Below are 18,720 nucleotides of genomic sequence, written 5' to 3'. Positions count from 1 at the left end.
TATTCAAACACTGATAGAGCCTTAATGTCTCTTCCCAAATCGTTTTTTAAAGTAAATCAAATTATTTCATATCCTCTTCTGGCGCATATCATCATCAGAATATCCTGCAATCCACAGGCAGATCATACATTATCTGACTAGCACTCACAGCCCCAGAGGGGGCCCTATGGTTTGAATCCTCACAAATAAATATTCCTTTGGTGTGACCATCATACATAAATTTATTTAACAGATGTTTAATGAAGGTCTATTATGCACCAGACATTGGTGATATATTAATGAACAAAACAGACAAAAATTGCTACTCTCTCAGAGGGGAGGCGGCGGGGAGAAGAGATAGACAAACAATAAACTAAATTAACTACACTTAATTGCACACTATGTTAGATGGTCACAAGCACTATGGAAATAATAAAATAGGCAAGAGAAATAGGAAGTTTATAGAGAAGCTAAAATTTTAAATAGGGTGTTTAGTGAGGACCTCACAAAGATGGACAAGACCTGAAGAAAGCAAGCAGGTGAGCTGTGACAATAGCTTAGGGAAGAGAGTTTCTAAGCAGAGAAAACAGCAAATGCCTTGAGGTAGGAATGTTCCAGGCATACTTGAGGAACAGAAGGAGGATAGTGTGCCTGGAGCCGCAGCAGTGTGACCCGGGTTAAGGGGACAGTTAAAGGAGATGAGCTCAAAGATGTAACAGGGCGCCGAGTCATACAAGCCTTGCGAGTCACTGTAAGAACTCTGGTTTTCTCTTTAAGTGAAATGGAGAGTGGCTGAAAGATTCTGAACAAAGGAATGATATTAAATGACATATTTAAAATGTTTAATTCTGGCTGCTATGACAATGACTGAAGGAGAAAATGGTAGAGCAACTAGAAGACTTTTGCAAGAATCCAGGTGAGAAATGACGATGGCTAAAACCAGGGTAACAGTGTGTAAATATGGTCAGAAGTGGTGAGATTCTGAATATATACTGAATTCAGAGCAGACAATTTACTGACAGATTGGGATGTGAAGTATGAGAAAAAGAGAAGAATCAAGGAGGACTCTAAGGTCTTCTACATGAACAACCAGAGGGATAAAATTGGCATTTACTGAGATAGAAAAACTAGAATAACTGGTTTGGGGAAGAGAAGCTGGTATCAGAAGATAAGTCTGGGACACATTAAACTTGACGTCCAAGTGGAGATACTAAGCTGGCAGCTAGAATTACATGATGGGGATTCAGAGGAAAGGCACACATAGGAAATATAAGTCCAGGGGTCATCAGCCTATAGACATTTAAAGCCATAAGACTAAATGAGACCACAAAAACTATGAGAACAGAGGGGAAGAAAATAATAAGAGTTCTGGAGCACTCCAACATTAAGAGTTCTGAAAGAAGAGAAAGGCATAGCAAATGACTGAAAACAATAAGCCAGTGAATTAGGAGCAAACCCAAAAGAGGGCAGAGTCATGGAAGTGTCAAGTGCTGCTTGTAGGTCAAGCAAAATGAGGATTGCTATTTGATCTTCGGATCTAGCAACATGGAGGTCATTAGTAAGAGGTCATTAGTAACCTTGGCCAGAGCTATTTCAGTTGAATGATGGAGAAAGAAGCCTGTTTGGAATGCTTCAAGAGGAAATGAGAGCAACGAAATTAGAGACAGTGAAGATAGACAACATTTTGGAACAATTCTGCTATAAAGGGAAGGAGAAAAATGCAGTGGTAGCAGGAGAGAAGGGAGAAGAGGATCAAAGGAGGTTGTCTTTGTTTTTCTTTTAAGATGGGAGATATAACAGTATGTTTGCCAGATGGTGGGCAAGAACCACTAGAGAGATGAATACTGGTGATTGAAGAGAAAAGAGGGAGAATCACTGGAGTGATGTTCTTGAGTACATTTGAGAAATGGAGTACAACAAGTACAACAAGTAGAGGGTTGGCATTAGCTGGGAACTTGGATAGTTCCCATCCATACTAATGAGAGAAGACAGAGCTTAGGCACACAAAAGCAGAAGGTATTTAAAAGCGGTGGTACAAGCTTAAGATGTTCTCTTCTGGTTGCTTCTATTTTCTCAGTGGAATAGAAAGCACAGTCATCCACTTCAAGTGAGGAAGGGACAGAAATGTTGGCGGCTTGGGGAAAGAGAGGAAAGTATTAAATAGACATCTGGGAGTATGAAAGTACGAGTGGCATGTGGAAATGTGATTGCCAGGCAGCATTAGAAGTCTACTTGAGTTTAGTGATGAAGAATTTGAAGTGAGACTAATAAGCGTGGGAAGCTATACAGGATAGATTAGGAATAGAAGAAGAGTTACATTTCATCAGTCTTACCATGGCCAAAGAATAGAGGGAATGATATAGTGATTAATCATGAAATTTAAGCTAGGTTAAAAAGGTTGATAAAATACAAAAGAAATGAGCTAAGGGAGGTAAGTAGCAGTCAAAGGATTGTTGAATCAGAGTATAAGGAAGCAAACTGGAGATAAGAGTTTATAGTCAGAGAAGGATGAAGGAATGGAGATTATGGCAAGGTTGCAGTTATTAGTTATGATATGGTCTTGGAGGAACAGAGGGGTGTGTCTGAGGAAGGATGTAGGACAAGATCACTGAAGGGAAGGATGTCAAGGAACCAAGTGGTTAGAGTAGTAGAAGGATCATTCACATGATATTAAAATCTTTAAGAATTATGGCAGGAGCAGTGTTGTAAGAAATAAAAGTGAGCCAGGAGCTAAAATATTCAATAAATAAGATTATATTTGGGGCCAGCCCCATGGCCTAGCAGTTAAGTGCGCACGCTCCCCTACTGGTAGCCCGGGTTCGGTTCCCAGGCGTGCACCAACGCACCACTTGTCCAGCCGTGCTGAGGCGGTGTCCCACCTACAGCAACTAGCAGGATGTGCAAATATAACATACAACTATCTACTGGGGCTTTGGGGAGAAAAGGGGATAAAAAAGGAGGAGGATTGGCAATAGATGTTAGCTCAGGGCCGGTCTTCCTCACAAAAAAAAAAAAAAGATTATATAGTCAACAAAACGTCTAAAGTAAATGAGTTGATGAACCTTTGTGCTACTAAAGATAAGGTATTCATATAAGGAATAGGATCCTGCTTTTGCCTTTTACAGAATATTAATGACCACACCAAAAAGACAGATCATTGAAAGCTATTTCAACAATCAAGTTAAAAAGGAATCTATTAAGTACTGAGTAAATCATCCTTACATCTTTAAGGTTGGGTCACGCCTTTCCACTCTGTAGGAGTTCTTCAGAAAAGAACCCACACAACTAATGCATTTCGACTTTCTCTGAAAGAAGAGTTAGGTGACATAATTTATTTAGATTTACTTTGAAAGTACTCGACCTTAAAAAACACCTCTACAAAGAGCACATAAGAACAGAGAAATTATGAAATCAATACAATGCTCAAAAACTGAAAAAGTAGGGGCTGGCCCAGTGGTGCAAGCAGTTGAGTGCGTGCCCTCCGCTGCGGCGGCCCGGAGTTCGCAGGCCCGGATCCCAGGTGCGCACCCACGCACCACTTGTCAAGCCATGCTGTGGCAGCGTCCCATATAAAGTGGAGGAAGATGGGCATGGATGTTAGCCCAGGGCGGGTCTTCCTCAGGAAGAAAGAGGAGGATTGGCATCGGATGTTAGCCCAGGGCCGGTCTTCCTCACAAAAAAAAAAAAAAAAAAAAAAAGGTGAATAAGTAGGTTACCTTTAAAAATAAAGTACTATTTTTCAAATACGGAGGCACAAGGAATGATAAGGAAGGAAACGATGAGCCATTTAATGAGATTATTTCCTCCCTGAGTATTCTAACTACTGTAAGTCATCAGGGAAATCTGTAGCTTTCAGAAAATTGTTCCAATCATTCTGAACATTGATTAGATCTGTTCAAACTTAAGGAGACTATTAAGGAAAGCATATATTTCTAGGCGTGAACACTTAGCTAAATGATGGCATTGTGATGTAGCAGCAGTTAAACACTAAATATTCCCAGTTAGATTTTAAATCATACTCACAAATTATAATCTTTCACAAAGCTAAATAGATGAAACACTGTAAAAAAGTAAATGTATCTGTTTAATCTTTTCCTCCCCCAAAAAAGAGAACTACAAAGCTCTTGTGGGTGACCTGGTTTGGGTGAATGTATCAAAAGTAAAAGTAAATGAAAACTAGAGAAGCTTTTCAAGGTAGCTGTTTGTCATGACTGAATATTCACTATGTCACAGGCGCTGCAGAAACAAAAACGAGTAGAAGACACACCCCTGCCTTCAAGTCACCCACAAACTAGAGGGAAAGACGTGCATGTAAGCAACATATACATGTGCAATATGCTTGTACATGCCGAACACTAGGGGACCAAAAAGGAGGGGTGATTACATCTTTCTGGGTCAGAGGAGGACAGCAGGTGATATTTGAACTGGGCCTTGAGGAATGAGTTGGAGTTCAGACTGAAGGAAGCCCATCTATGTGTGTCTGTGGGTTGGGAGGGTGAGGTATTGGGAAAAGAGAACCTCATGCAGAGGGAAAAGCATCAGTAAAATCTAGAGGAATGAGAATCCACAGGACATTTAGTTAATTGTGAAGAGAGAGGTGTGGTTTATGAGGAGAAACCAGACAATGGATGATAAAACTTGTAAAATGAAATTGGAAACGTAGCTTTGTAATTTATTTTTAAGACAGTTAAGTAGTCTGTTAGACTAAGTAGACTGTTCATTCTTACTCCTGTTAAGTAGTTATTTGCCAAAGTGTGTTCGCTATAGAATGTTGGTGGACATTACATGAAAAAGACAGCATCTTTGATCGAATAAGGTTAAAGCAAGTTTAAAGGATTTATTTACTCTAGACTTCTCTGCACTTCTTAATATACTAATACACATTGTGAATCTCAAAAAGAAAATAAATATACAGTTTTACAAACTAATTTAACCAAAGAACCCCCCCTTCCTTTTTTAGGAGGATATTAGAAAACTAATGTTCTGTAGGAATGAAAAATGCTACTGGGGCAATGAGGAAATCATTGCAATATAAATTGGTTTCCCACCACATGACAGCATATATCTATTCCTCCACCCAATAAACATTTATTTAGTGCTATGCCTAATAGTGCATAAAAGCACACAAGCCTTATAAATCCAAATTATGGTTATATGAATAAAAATAATATTAGATTCTTACTGGGTTAATCTGAACAAAACAAAAATGAACTTGGATTCTTACTGTAAAGGAAACAAGTTCATCACGGTGTAGTAGTAGTTAGGAGTGGAGACCTGGGAGCCAAACTGCCTGGATTTAAATGCTAGCTATTGCACGTACTAGCTGTGTGACCTCGGGTAAATTACTTAACCAGTCTGTGCTGCATTTTTCTCTTCTGTAAAATGGGAATTGTAACAGTATCTAACTCAGAGGTTGTTCTGATGATTAGATAAATTGAATAAGCTCATACTTATAAAGTGCTTAGAACAGTGCTTGGCATATAGTAAGTGCAATGTGCTTTTTTGTGAAGTAGATAAATATGCTAGGGTCAGAGGAAGTGTTTTTCTTTCCTTTCCCAAAGTATTTTATTGCACATTTACTCTGGGAAATTTTTATCATAAATCAATAGCCTGTTCAGAGATTAGTGGAAATGAGCTAACACAAGGCCATTTGGGCTCTTCCCTTAAGTAGGAAACTTGACTAAACATCCATCTTGACCCTAGGGGTGAGCCATGGTCTCCTCGCTCTCATTATTTTCTCCACGCACCTGGTTGAAAAAGTCAGAATACAAAAATGTAACAGCAGGATGAAGGATTAAAGTTGATTGCTAGTTTCTTCTTTATACATCTTCCTATTTTTCAAATCCTCCAAAATCAGTATGTATTATTTTTATATTCAGAAAAAAAAATGTTATTTTAAAAAGTCAGCTTTCAAATTAGAGTTAGAAACAAAGATGAACACAGTACAGTAACTTTTCTCCTTCCTAATCCAAATATAGTGGCCAGGAATAATTGAGAGGTGAAGGTAGGATTAAGCCTTACGTTTTAAATTAGAAATAGTTGTGAATTTACCAAAGAAATTCTAAAAGTCTTAATATACTAAAAAAATTCATGAACATTAATATATTTTAAAGAAAAAATATGATTCACATTGAAATCATAGCTGCCTGAAAATTCAGGTCACTGTACCTTCTTTACAGAATTAAAAAGAAATAGTGTTCAGAGTTACCTTAAAATTAAAATTGTAAGAAAGAATTTAAGAGCTCAAATTTTGAGGAATAAAACTGAGAAGTCATCTTACAGACATTTCATAATAATAAAATCTGAAACATTTTTTTCCCTCCAGATTGAATAAAAGCATATTCCCCATTTCAGTAAATGCTGGATGATCATTCTGATTGCTCAGGTCAAAAATCTTAGTCATTTCTATCACATCCCACAACCAGTTGCCCAGTGTATACTCTTTGCTCCTTTTCAATATATCTCCAGAATCTGACCATTTGCCACCTCTACCCACAACCACCTGGGCCCAAGCCACCATCCTAATTGGTCTCCCTGCTACCGTCCTTCCCTTCAGTCAATGCTCAAAACAGCATCCAAAGGAGTGATCCCATTACAACATAAGTCAGATCGTGACACTCCTCTGCCCAAAACCCTCAGTGGTTTCCATATTATTTGAAGTACAAGCTAAAGTCCTTGCCAAGCCTTCCATGATCTGGTCCATGTTACCGGGCTGATCTCACTCTTCCTCCCCTGTTCCATTTCAGTCTCTCTGGCCTCCTTACTGTTTCTAGAACAAGCCAGTGAGGGCTTTGCATATGCTGTTCTTTCTGTTTGGAATGGTCTTCCTACAGATGTTCACATGGCTCACTCCCTCGTCTCTTTCAGTACTTTGCTCAAATGTCACCTTATCCATAAGGTTTTCCCTGACCACCTCTTTTAAAATTGCAAACCGCCAGACACACATATTTCCCATCGTCCTTCCCAGAATTTTCTCTACATAGCACTTAACATTATCTAACATCCCATATATTTTCCTTATTTATCTTGTTGTCTCTCCTCAATAGAATGAAAGCTTCATGAAAACAGAATTTTTCTCTGTTCTGTTCCCTGATATATTCTCAGAGGCTAGAACAGTGCTTAGCACACAGTAGGTGCTCAATAAATACTTAGCGGATGTTAAATAAAAGTGGAGACGTTGGCCAGCCCAGTGGCATAGTGGTTAAGTTGGTGCGCTCCACTTCAGCAGCCCGGGGTTCGCAGGTTCAGGTCCCAGGCGCGGACCTACACACCACTTATCAAGCCATGCTGTGGCAGTATCCCATACAAAGTAGAGGAAGATGGGCATGGATGTTAGCCCAGGGCCAATCTTTCTCATCAAAAAAGATGAGGATTGGCAATGGATGTTAGCTCAGGCTAACCTTCCTCAAAAACAAACAAACAAAAAAAAGTGGAGGTGTTGAGTAGGCTTTTGAATATACACTCCTGGAATGTAGAGAGAGGTCTGGGCTAGAGATATAATTTTAGGAGTCATCAGTGAAGATGGCATTGAAAATTAAAAAACTAGATAAATTCAGTAAAAAAAGGAAACTTTCAAGGGAACTCATTTTCACAATATCTGTTGGAAAATCATAATGATAAAAATAACTTTTTGCAAATTTCATATTAGCAAAATTTACAAAAATGAAGGCGATTAAAAAGATACAAAATACGTAACTAATTGCAGGAGTTCAAGTCAATAATTTTTAATTGCTTTCTAATTGCATTTTGCTTTATTTAATAGTCAAGGTTATCTTGTCTTCTCGGTAAATGAAGGACATGGATGCCTTCTCATCCTTGTTTACCATCTGATGGATCGTAAACAACAACCATGGAACACTAAGAAGGAAAGGGAACATGTGTAATGCGTTCCCTAAGAATTCCCATTCTAGTCTTCATCTTCTGTGACCATTTAACTGTACTGGTGACTGGCAGGACATATAGGAATTGAAAGTAATATACTTGGAAGTACATGGAGATTACAATTCTCTCTCCAATAATTTGAAACTTATTCTGAAGCTTCTTCAAAATATAAACATGGAGCTCAAGGTCAGACAACACTTTACTAAGAAACAGCCATGAGAATGCAGAACAGTAGCCTCAAAGACTCTGCTGTCTGCATTTTGTGGAAACAGATGTGAAAGGTGGGGAAAGTATCATAAAATAACCTCCACCACTGCTTGGTAATTTGTGTTAATTGTATGTATGAAGTTTCGGTTCATTGGACTTCTTAAATGACATCGCTCATCAGTCCCTGCCGTTTGTTTCAACATGATGCAAATGGAGTTGGGCTGGAAGATGCTTAGCTGCAGAGTAATCTAAAAGCTTTTGCAAACACCTTTAATGCATATTCACAATCACCACTTTCTAAAATGTAATATTTCATCACCTACTATATTTAAATTTCTAAAATCTGTATGATATATTTCAAGGATGTTTAAATCAAAGTGAAAGTATGGAAAAGCTTACATAATTTAACAAGTAACATGTAGTAGAGGATGCTGACTCAGCAGATGATAGGCAATCAACAAGCTAACCTTAACTGTGGGAAAACTGCAAATAACTGCAGGTTTAAAGTTACAAAGATGAAGAAGGTGAGAAAGAAATTAAAATTTTATAAAGGAAATAGACAAGGGAAATCAAATGAGGCAATACAAAGTATAAAGGCAAGAAAGTTGAAAATATAAAAACAACCTGAAGAGTAAGTGAAAGAAAATCAAGTAAATGAAATGGGTTCAGGATCTAACCAAGCTAAAAAGAAATCGGCATTAATCAACCATCACACTGGACCCACATTTTTTGTGTATGTGTGAGGAAGACTGGCCCTGAGCTAACATCCATGCCCATCTTCCTCCACTTTGTATGGGACGTCACCACAGCATGGCTTGATAAGTGGTGCATCAGTCTGCGCCCAGGATCCAAACCCACAAACCCCAGGCCGCCAAGGCAGAGCATGAGAACTTAACCGCTATGCCACTGGGCCGGCCCGTAGACCCACATTTTTAAAAATAGAAATTATTCTAACCAAGGTGGGGGTAAATGAAGCATGAGAATTCTGGAGCATTGTGGAAACTAATATTAAATGGGTCATGGTTGTGAATTTTTCTTAGAGTTTTTTCTGATAAAATCTCTAGAGCCCTCTCTTCTCCATCACATCTCACTGGACTCCTCATTGCATCCAGCATTATAACCACAAATTTACCTTCCTCACCACAACATGCAGATTCTCCTGGAAGAGATCTGTACAAAGTACAGAAGTCCAGAAAATGATAAAATGTGATCCCCTTCTGGTTGACCCATTATAAGTTATATTTAAAGCTTACTGAATACCAGCATTGTAGAATCACAGACTCTCAAGGTCGGAGGAGATTTTTAAAGGTCTCCCAGTCCAACCAAGCAGCCATTCTCAATTCCCCCTGTAACATGCGTGCCAAGCAGCTAGATTATTTTTACTGAAATATATTGATTGATAGAGAATCTTCCATCTTCCAAAATGGCCCATTTCATCTTCAAACATCACTTCAGCCAAAATCAAAATAAGTTGATTTTAAGTTAATCAAAGGGAAAAGTATACTGGGTGGGCCTGACTTAATCAGGTGAAAGCCCTTAAAGGAGTGGCTGGATCTCCCTGAAGTCAGAGATTCCAAGCAGGAGAGACTCTCCCGTGGGCTTGATGAAGTAAGGCTCATGTTACAGAAGTTCACATGACAAGGAACTGCGGATGGCCTCTAGGAACTGCAGGTGGCCTCCAGGGCCTCCTGCCAAGAGCCAACAACAGTGAAAAATCAGAGCTTCCAGTCATGTGGCTTCAAGGAAATGAATTTTGCCAATAACTTGAGTGAACTCAGAAGCAGATTCTCTCTCAGTCAAGCCTCTAGATGGAAATGCAGCCTGTGAGACCCTGAGCAGAGGACCCAGTTAAACTGTGCCCAGACTCCTGAGCCACAGGAACTTTGAGATAACTAATAGTGTGTTGTTTTGACCCACTAAGTTTGTGGTAATTAGATTTACAGCAGTAGAAAATTAATACCATTTTTGTTTGAACGTTTCAAGTCCTTTCTGGGTCCTGGTCACTCTACCCAAAACATCTCCACTTTAGCTACATTTCCTTTAAAGTGTGGCTTGCAGAAGTGGATGCAACCATAATAGGAAAAATTTATTCAGGCAGAAATCATCAATGGATGCTGAATCTGGGATGGCAGTAGTGGTAGAAATTTAATGAGAAACATGATATTTACAATTAAATTGGATCATGCCCTGTTACATATCTTTTATTTTATTTTATTTTATTTTTTTGTGAGGAAGATGAGCCCTGAGCTAACATCCGTGCTAATCCTCCTCTTTTTGCTGAGGAAGACCGGCTCTGAGCTAACATCTATTGCCAATCCTCCTCCTTTTTTTTCCCCAAAGCCCCAGTAGATAGTTGTGTGTCATAGTTGCACATCCTTCTAGTTGCGGTACGTGGGACGCAGCCTCAGCATGGCCGGGGAAGTGGTGCGTCGGTGCGCGCCCGGTATCCGAACCCTGGCCGCCAGTAGCAGAGCGCATGCACTTAACCGCTAAGCCACGGGCCGGCCCCCTGTTACATATCTTAAGGTACAGATCCTCTCTGTGTGTTAGTCTCACATTCAGAGTAAAGAGAAAAGGGTGCTCTTGTTATCAAATTATTTTGCTAATGAGCCTCTTTGTCCATTTGGAAAGCAACCCATTAAATCTGAAGCTTGTATTCACTCCAAAGCTTGCAAAATACGTTTTGGAGAATTTCATAAAGTCATAAACATTTTTATTGTACTTTATATTGGTCTATTATGGTTTGTATTAATCACTTACACTGCATAATGACCTCACTAGCTTTATGTTAATTTGGCGTACTCACATGTACATGTGTGTGCAAACACACACGTGTGTGTAGATTCTCCTGCCAATCACAAAAACTCAGAACCCTCGTTTTCCTCTTTTCATATGTGCACAAGCAAAGTACATTTAAACCTCTAACCAATTCATATCTAAACACATCATGAAGCCTCATTCTTTCACCCTTGTTCACTGATAATTTTATGTCAGGCTATGTGAATGATCTATCTTTGGCTTCCAAAAGGAGCCTTTCTATTAAAAACCTTTGTAAGGTGGCATGCAGAGGAGATTAATAGCCCCCCTCCTATGACAGACACTACTGAACAGTCATTCATTGCTTCCCTTTCCTCCCTGCAGGCAGTCCCCAATTCCCAATGCAGAAGCTGTTATGGCCACATGTGTAGTTTTCTACCTTCCTTATCGAGGGCATGAGCACGTGACCCTAAAGGGACCTGACAAAGACAGTCAACATGCCGAGAATGACAGAGGGAAAAAACAGAAAGAGCTTGAGTTCTTGATGAATTAACTAGATCTTCAACTACCCTACTGCCCGATCTATTCAAACATGAGAAAATAAATGCTTTTTGTAAGCCACTTTTGGGGTATTCAGTTTCTTGCAGCAACAAACATCCTAAATGATACACTTGCCTACCTCTAATAACTTTTTCACCTTTCTAAGCCTCAGTTTTTTCAGCAATAGAAAAAGGAAATATGGAAATAGGGTCTTTGCAGATGATCAAGTAAGATGAGGTAAATAGGTTCTGGTACCAATTCCAATGTTGGGGGTAATCCCCACACCAACAAGCACTTCTTGGGACACCAGCTGGGTGTCCTACAATTCAACTCAATTCTGACACCATCTACCTGAGATAGCATCAGATCCCACAGGTTACGGGTTCAGCCCTACAAGACTGCCCTGGCCCCCCAACTTCAGACGCCAGTGGCGAGTCCAGGTTGTTACCTGTACTTCTGACCAACTGGCTATAAATCAGAGGGTCCCAAGACCCCTCCTCAGTTTAATTTGCTAGAGCAGCTCATGCAACTCAGAGAAACATTTTACTTACCAGATTACCAGTTTATTATAAAAGGATGTAACTCAGGACCAGCCAGATGGAAGATATGCATAGGGTAAGGTATGAGGAAAGAGCTCAGAGCTTCCACGTCTTATCCAGGTATGACACTCTCCCAGCACCTTCACTTGTTCACCAACCTGGAATCTCGCCAAACCCTGTACTTCTAGAGTTTTTACAGAGGCTTCATTACATGAGTAATGAGTAATTAACATGAGGCATGAGTAATTAACTCACTGGACATTGGTGATGGATTCAACCTCCAGCCCCTCACCTCTCCCTGGAGTCAGGGGGGTGGGACTGAAAGTTCTGACTCTCCAATCACAAGCTTGCCTCCACCAGCAACCAGCCCTCATCCTCAGGTGCTTTCCAACAGTCACCTCATTAACATGACATAAGACACCTTTGTTGCTCTTATCGCTTAGGAAATTCCAAGAGTTTTCAGAGCTCTGTGCCAGAAACCAGGACAAAGACCAAATATATATTTCTTATTATAAATCACAATATCACATGAGGTCATTAGGGCAGGCCCTAATCCAATATGTCTATATCCTCATAAAAAGAAGAAATTTGGACACAGAGACATGCACAGAAGAAAAAACACCACGTGAACATGAAGGGAGAGACCAGGGTGACACATCCACAAGCCAAGAAACACCGGAGATGGCCAGCAAACAAGCAGAAGCTAGGTGAGAGGTTTGGAACAGCCCTCAGAAGAAACCAACTCTGCCAGTGCCTTGATTTTAGACTCCTGGCCTCCAGAACTTTGAAACAATCAATTTCTGTTGTTTAAGATCCCCAGTTTGGGGTACTTTGCTACAGCAGCCCTAGCAAACTAATACATCACTCAATGTTAAAAATAAACCCAAATTCCAAAGGAAACCCAACAAACAAAAATAACAGAAAATGAGTGTTCTCTTTTTTTATAATCATACATTCATAAGCTGATGTTTATTTTCGTGGATAATTGATGGCAGTACAGTACAAAAAAAATGAGTCTCAAAATAAAATCTTTACACATGGATTAAACTTAATTCAGAAACTGAAGAGCTTCTCCAAAGAAAGAGGAATATTCTACAGAGAAAGAAGAAGGAATAATTTGGAGGATATGTATTTCAAGAGAATCTAAGGGAGAATTTTCAAATATACAAATGGAATGAAACAATAAAGAGGGTTAAGACACAAGTGCACATTCTTAATAGAATGATGAATCACAAATACTAGAATAGTTTAAGATAATAATGAGATGTGAGAAGAGAATCCATTTGGACATATCTTTTAAATTTTTATTCTTTACAAAGAACTATAAATTGTTATATTTGCATATTTAATCATTACTTTTTAAGTCTTTCAGGTCCTTGAAATTTATTACTAAAGAATTGTCAGTAAAAAGATGTGGAAGAAGATGTTTTGTATTGAATTCGAATATATTATTCACTTAATTACAACCTTCATGTAACAAAGGTTTCCTAATGTAGTCTCATCTAAAATTAATAGATATATACTCAGTGAATCCAAATGTTTAATGAGGTACAAGGTTTATTAGCATTCCTATTTTATTTATTTTTAGTTTTATTAAAGCTCATCTATTGCCCACAGGCCTGTGATGCACATATCACATAATAAAAAGGCAAAATTAAATTTAAATTCTTATGTAGCAGAATTTCCTACAAGCAAATGAATACCAACATGGCTACATTATTTCAGAACTGCCAGATTTAAAAGTGAAGATTAAAGTTTTTATTTGCTTTTAATTAATCTTATATTTATACATAGAGAGAGTGAGTGCACACAAGTGCAAAAGCTACCAATAGATCTATAAAATGAGATTTTACATGAAAATGGGCATAATTTCTGCAAAATTATACAGTAAAAGTAAAGAGTAGCTCTACTGCTCAGATAAGTACCTCCCTCACCTATTGAGTGATGGCAGAAATTACTAAAGTGATTAATTCCTATAAAAATATAAATATTCTTAAAGGGGGTAACATTTTAAGCTATTCTCACTGAAAACATTTGAGATCCCAACCTAAACGCAAATTTTTATAGCTAGAGATGCGGGCTGGGGGAGAGACTAAAGAAGCACCTAAGATAGAGGCTGGAAGCACCAAAATCACCATTTGTCAGTTTCCTTACTTTATTTATATCTATTCAGGATTCTATTTTTCCAAAAGAACATCATCTTCTCACTTAAACCGTGATATGGAAGTCAGAGACCCAGACCCTGGATAGATTTGTGCAAACCATGGTCTCATTCAAATTCATTTGCAAACATTTATTGAGTATCTACTAGGCACAAGATACTGAGCTAGGTTTTATGGGAGATACAAATCTAAGAAAGATATCGTGGCCAAGTTCTCAAAAGCTTACAATCTAGCAGGGGTATAAAGTAAGTTTAAAATTCACAACTATACAGGCAGTATAGCATGATGGGAAGAACACAGACCCAAGAGTTAGACTGGGTTGAATTGTGGCTCCAATGTACAAGTCACGTAACTTCTCTGTGCTTCAGTTTCTCAACTGTGCAAAGGGAACGAGCTCTTTAAAGACTAATTGCGTTAATATATGTAAAACACTTAGAATAGTGTAAGCAATAAGTATGAGGTAAGGGTCATTTGAGGAAACTAAAACAAAGTGCTTATGGAATTCAAGGGAGGGCAAGATGGCACAAAAATTAGGAATGACTTTTCTAAGATAGATAAAATAAAGCAGACAACGTTAGTGACCACCTCTCCCTCATCACACACACAAGAACTTCTCTACCATTTCAGAGAGTGCTTCTGCCACTCTTGCCTGACAGGCTCACTTCACATGTGGATGGTACTGTAACTTATTCTTTTCCTTTTGTCTGCTCGTTCTCCTTGGTCACAATGAGAACAACTTGCACTAAAACTGTCATTTTATAATAAAAATATGTCAACATTCCACACACAGTCTTTGCAAAAATGTCAGGATGAATTTTTATGATGCGAGTGTCATGAATATCCTTCCACATTCATTTATTTTTAATATACGAAGAAGTAAGCTCTTGTCCGCTAAGGGAATGGAGAACACGAGACGAATTTGGTTCACATCACGGTATTGATTTTTTAGGATGGCATGGATATTGGTGTGCCTAGGATTAGAATAGTCTAATTAGTCTAGAACAAATAGTCTAGAACAAATAAAAAATAATTATCATGCTTACACAAGGAAAAATAATATCTTTTCAAATGCTTGTACAGCATATGCAACTTACTTAAAAATAAGTCTTAAAAACTACACTACATCTTTTAAAATACTTATTTTTTCGATTTTCTTTTAATTTAGAGACGTAGGTATTGTGGGTTGAATCATGTCCCCAAAAAGGTGTGTTGTAGTCCTAACCCCCACCCCCATGCCTGTAAATGTGACTTTATTGGGAAAGAGGGTCTTTGCAGATATAATGAAGTTATGAGGTCATACTGGAATAAGGTGAGCCCTACTCAAATGACTGGTATTCTTATAAAAAGAGGGGAATTTGGACACAGAAACAGAGCAGACAGATACACAGAGAAGAAGTCCATGTAATGATGGAGACAGAGATTGCAGCAATGCAGCTGCCAGCAAAGGACTGCCAAGCATTGCCGGCGAACACCGGAAGCTAGGAAGAAGCAAGGAAGGATTCCTCTCCAGAGACTTCGGAGGGAGCATGGTCCTGCTGACACCTCCATTTCAGACTTCTAGCCTCCAGAACCGTGACAGAATTAATTTCTGTTGTTTTAAGCCATCTGGTTTGTAATACGTTGTTACGGCAGCCTTTCGAAACTAATACAGTAGGTCAGTCCATTCATTCAGCAATACTTATTGACTCTGCTACGTGCTGGCACTGCGCCTGGTGCTGGGGATACCGAGTGAGCAAGTACGGCAAGATCCCAGTTCTCAGGAGCTTATGTTCTTGCCGAGAAGACAAACATTAAACAAAATGTACTATCACTCGTTAAATTCAATCGCAAACATCCTATCCAAAGTACCTCTCTCAAGTCATTCTCTCACAATAGTTTAAGTTTCTTTATAACCTTCATCACTATATGAAATTGTCTTGTTTGTTTTATCCTATGATTGTTTTCAGTCTCCTCTCATTCCATCCCCTGTTTTTAGAAGAGTATGTGGCATTGTAGACACCCAATAATTGTTGAATGAAGGAATGAATGAATGAATGAATGAAAAAGGTACAGGATAGGAAAGTATCTACGAAGGAGATGTGACCTTTTCTAAAGATCAAAACAGGCTTCCCTGTGGAAATGATATTTGGGCAGAGTAATAAATAGGAGTTAACTGCTCACTAGGGACTAATGAGAATTAATTTGAAGAATAGACAGTAAAGAGTGTTTTAAGCAAAGAAAACAGCACTTATGAAAGCCTTTAGGCAGGAAAGAATATAGCACACTTTAGAAATTCATAGGTCAAGGTAGCTCAGGCCCAAAGAGTGAAGGGGAGGCTACAGCAAGGCGAGTCTGGTGAAGCAGGCGGTGGCCAGGTCCTGTAGGGCATTGAGGGCCAGGTCAAGCATTGCAACCTTATCCTAGTAGACAATGGGAAAGCTTTGCAGGGTTTTCAGAAGGAGAGTGAATGATCATATTTGCCTTTTAATAATTTCTCTGTGGCTCCTGGCTACGTATTGGAAGCAGACAAAAGTGGACATGGAGGGATGAGTTCGGGGCTATTACAGCAGACTGAATGAGAGATAAGGGTAGCTCAGAGCAGAAAACTAGCTCTGAAGAATAGCTTCAAAGGTTGTATAAGTAGTTTAAAAAAAACAAAAGATTGTGATGGATTAGACGTGAAGGAGTGATGAGGTTTCTGGCTCATGCTGCTGGGTGAATGGGGTATCATTTTTTCTCATAAGGAATTGGAGGAGAATTGTAGAGCAGAAGATGGGTAAAAGTGCTTCATTTTGACCATTTTGAGTTTCCAATGACACATCCATATGCAGATGCTGAGTAGGCAGGGCCACAGATGAGTTTGGAGCTTGGCAGAGAGGCCTGGGCCAAAGACGTCATGTAAGAAATCATAGACCTAGAGATGAAGAAAGTATTGAAGAAAGTATTTAGAGAGAAGAGAAAAAGGTCTTGGATTACCTCTTGAGAAACTAAAGCAACTGAATATATCCTTAATTTCTTTGCAATCTAGAGGCTTTCTTGTTTTTGTGAACATAACCTCTCCATTACCTAATTTGTTTTTTCTTTTTGTTTTTGTTTTATTTTCTTTGTCATTTTTTTTAAATTTATTTTTAGGAAGATTGCCCCTAAGCTAACATCTGTTGCCAATCCTCTTCTTTTTTCCCTTTTTTTCTCCGCAAATCCCCAGAACATAGTTGTATATCTTATTTGTACGTCCTTCTAGTTCTTCTACGTGGGACGCACCTCAGCATGGCTTGATGAGCAGTGCATAGGTCCACGCCCAGGATCCTAACCGGCAAACCCCAGGACACCATAGTGGAGCCCGCAAACTTAACTGCTACACCACCAGGCCAGGCCCCTAATTTGTTTTTTTAAAAATTTTAAATATACTGAAAAACATCAAGTGTTCTGCAGTCAAATGCTCTACCACTGAGCTATACCCCCTAAACATCAAATCTTCTGAGTCTTATTCTTAACATTGACATCCTAAATGTCACTTAATGGGGATTATAACATTTAATTTGCTTTAGAAGTATCTATCAATGGTAAATTTATAGCGATTAAACCACTTGGCATTTACTCTGTACATCTGTCAACTCCAAGTAAGTTTTGGATAAATATTCCTCATATAAGAAATCAACTTGCCTTGCAATATTCAAGCTTCCCATATAAATATCTACATACAAACCCAAACCCAAGAAGTTATTGTTACCAGATTGTATTCTCATTCCCTTCCCAACTTTGAAATACTCTTTAATTTTCTGATATGCCTTTGGATTATTGAGAACTTCATGACTAGAAGAGAGGTAAGAAACAGAGCAATGACTTAATACCACGACTAATTCACAAAACTAACTTCAGGTCATAACAGCATGAAAACACACACAGGAAGTGATAACACTGGCAGAGTTTTCTTTCCAGAAACTGCTTTTGAAATGGACAATATTAAGGAATGTTTATGGAATCCAATTTCCACTTAATTCAAAGAAAAATGGCAAATTTTACAATTCCTTCTTATTATTTACAAAACAAAAGCTTATTTCTAACCAACCCATCTTTGAAGAGTCTCACATAATTTATTGTTTATTAAAATTTATCTATTCTGTTCCCTTCCACCATCCTTGATTCAAAATTGATCAAAAAGTTATAGCATAAACACTCTCTCCTCTATCTCCTTACTATTTATATAATTAACCTATCAGTGTTGATCACATAGAATCATAGGAATTTTAGAACTATAAACTTCTTTAGACGTCATTTGGTTCCATGTTATTTTCATAGGTGAAGAAACAGAAGCTCAAAGACATTAACTGACTTCTCCCAAAACACACACTAATATGGTAAAGTATATAACTTAGTTTTACTTTTCTTTGGTTCAAACCAGTACCCTACCATTTAATTCATCTTTTCATATTTTGGAGGGGAAAATTGTGCCAAGCTAACCACTATCATTATACACAAATTTTACCCCACTACAAGTAAGCTTCTCTATTTTTAATAGTAGACGTGAATCAACTTCCCAACTATCTTTCAAAGGTTACTGGCATTCCATATGATATAATAAAACTCTCATGAAAGAATATCAGTGCACTTCAGTTCGAGCTTTCCTTCTCTCTGTAGCAGCATGAGGTCACATTTGGAATGTCTCTTTACTCCAG

The 18,720-nt window shown here is 38.5% G+C and overlaps 1 protein-coding gene across 2 annotated transcripts in view; it reads right to left on the bottom strand.

Moving 5' to 3' along the window:
* Positions 1-18,720, bottom strand: part of NELL2 (neural EGFL like 2) — a 352,025-nt gene that overhangs the window by 320,969 nt on the left and 12,336 nt on the right. The window contains exon 1 of one of the 2 annotated variants that reach the window (XM_087442528.1): positions 11,916-12,125. The exons of the other annotated variant lie outside the window; for it this stretch is intronic. The gene's annotated coding sequence lies outside the window, so the exon portion shown is untranslated. Of the gene's footprint in view, positions 1-11,915; positions 12,126-18,720 lie in introns of those variants that run through there. 2 annotated transcript variants of the gene reach the window in all.

The sequence above is a fragment of the Ceratotherium simum genome, chromosome 17 (genome assembly GCF_057802395.1).
Source record: "Ceratotherium simum simum isolate JZ-2026a chromosome 17, ASM5780239v1, whole genome shotgun sequence".
Taxonomy (NCBI): Eukaryota; Metazoa; Chordata; class Mammalia; order Perissodactyla; family Rhinocerotidae; genus Ceratotherium; species Ceratotherium simum.
The sequence above is the reverse complement of the archived record's forward strand: the minus strand, read 5'-3'. Positions and strand labels throughout refer to the sequence as shown.